Genomic DNA, 2311 nt, shown 5'->3' with positions numbered 1-2311 from the left:
TAACCTATAGGTGCAAGCGATAACCTGTATGCGATAACCAAAAAAAGTTATTAATGGTCCAGGACACTCTCTGAGGACGCTTTATAACTAAGGCGAAACGTGTCTGAGTCCACAATTTAAATAATAAAAAAACTAAATGTGCAGCACGTGAAAGGCGTTTTTCTTTTGAACTAATGGACACATTTGTAGTTTTATTGCTCCTGTCCTACCCCCATGGACCATGGACCTTGCCGTTGGTGGGAAGGCTTGTGTGCCTCAGCGATACAGATAGCCGTACCGTAGGTACAACCACAAAGGAGGGGTATCTGTTGAGAGGCCAGACAAACGTCTGGTTCCTGAAGTTACATTTTATGTTACTTAAGTTTAGTACAAAGTTCGTTACGTTACAGATCTTTGTATCATTATAGAGGCACGATTTTATAATACTTCATTGGTTATTAGCGCCATTTGGCAGTTAGCGTTTCGTATAGCAATGACGCTAAATGTACAGCCAGTTCTCTGACAGCCGTATTATATATAGCTCCGTCCTTGTCCCAGTAGCTGGCATCCACACATGGAATACATGACAGTTGCCACCGTCATTCACCTAGCATTTTAAACACAACTGAGGCAAAATGAGCACTGCATATATATGTTGCTAACGCCCCAGTTTTTTTAACTATGATTACCTACTTTATGTAAGATTATGACTTTATACCATTTACGAAATGTCCTTTTGTATGTCTTTATTTTTGCTACACTATATTTTTTTCAGTGCGTATATCACAAGAACTATTCAGCACAACAGCGCATGTGTAATGCCTAATAGCTGGTACTCACTGAATTAAGTTATAACATCACTGGTGTGCATCATATAATGGCAGCTTAAATGTCAAATGTATTTTGCTATTTTTCACAGCTTTTATACAATTTTCTGTATTTTAGATCTGAAGATTGTTTGTCAATGAGCTGAAACTAGTTATTGATAAAGGAATTTTAGCGATCTTGACCAAGGACCGAAACTTCCTGGCAGATTAAAACTGTGTGCCGGACCGAGACTCGAACTCGGGACCTTCATCTTTCGCGGGCAAGTGCTCTACCAACTGCGCTACCCAAGCACGACTCACGCCCCGTCCTTACAGCTTTACTTCTACCAGCACCTCGTCTACTACCTTCCAAACTTTACAGAAGCTCTCCTGCGAACCTTGCAGAACTAGCACTCCTGAAAGAAAGGATATTGCGGAGACATGGCTTAGCCACAGCCTGGGGGATGTTTCTAGAATGAAATTTTCACCCTACAGTGGAGTGTGCGCTGATATGAAATTTCTTGGCAGATTAAAACTGTGTGCCGGACCGAGACTCGAACTCGGGACCTTTACCTTTCGCGGGCAAGTGCTCTACCAACTGAGCTACCCAAGCACGACTCACGCGCCGTCCTTACAGCTTTACTTCTACCAGCACCTCGTCTCCTACCTTCCAAACTTTACAGAAGCTCTCCTGCGAACCTTGCAGAACTAGCACTCCTGAAAGAAAGGATATTGCGGAGACATGGCTTAGCCACAGCCTGGAGGATGTTTCTAGAATGAAATTTTCACCCTACAGTGGAGTGTGCGCTGATATGAGACTTCCTGGCAGATTAAAACTGTGTGCCGGACCGAGACTCGAACTCGGGATCTTTGCCTTTCGCGGGCAAGTGCTCTACCAACTGAGCTACCCAAGCACGACTCACGCCCCGTCCTCAGAGCTTTACTTCTACCAGTACCTCGTCTCCTACCTACCAAACTTTACAGAAGCTCTCCTACGAAACTTGCAGAACTAGCACTCCTGAAAGAAAGGATATTGCGGAGACATGGCTTAGCCACAGCCTGGGGGATGTTTCCAGAATGCAATTTTCACTTTACAGCGGGGTGTGCACTGATATGAAACTTCCTGGCAGATTAAAACTGTGTGCCCGACCGAGACTCGAACTCGGGACCTCTGCCTTTCGCGGGCAAGTGCTCTACCAACTGAGCCACCGAAGCACGACTCACGCTTTCATCCGTGTTGTGACTTAGCAAATGATGTTTTTACACTTTCCCTGCATGCGGTGTAAATCTTCGATACACTGCCTCTTAAAACACCAAACAATTCAGTTCCCTTGGTTACGGAAGCATCCACCATCCGAGAAACAACAATTTCCTCACGTTCTAATTCACTAACCTACGACATAACGCACTCACAACTACACATAAGACTCTTCTGACCACGACTGACACAAGGTATTGAAGACTTTGCACGGTGCCGTTCGTGGTCAAATACGACAGCGTAACCTGCAGGCGTGCCTAACAGCCTC

At 44.8% G+C, this 2311-nt stretch overlaps 1 non-coding gene across 1 annotated transcript; it reads right to left on the bottom strand.

The window, feature by feature from the left end:
• Positions 1-1926: 1926 nt before the first annotated feature.
• Positions 1927-2001, bottom strand: Trnas-cga. Its single transcript has one exon. It is a non-coding gene; the product is annotated as a tRNA-Ser (tRNA).
• Positions 2002-2311: the final 310 nt, after the last annotated feature.

This window comes from Schistocerca piceifrons, chromosome 1 (assembly GCF_021461385.2).
Source record: "Schistocerca piceifrons isolate TAMUIC-IGC-003096 chromosome 1, iqSchPice1.1, whole genome shotgun sequence".
In the NCBI taxonomy this organism is placed as follows: domain Eukaryota; kingdom Metazoa; phylum Arthropoda; class Insecta; order Orthoptera; family Acrididae; genus Schistocerca; species Schistocerca piceifrons.
The sequence above is the reverse complement of the archived record's forward strand: the minus strand, read 5'-3'. Positions and strand labels throughout refer to the sequence as shown.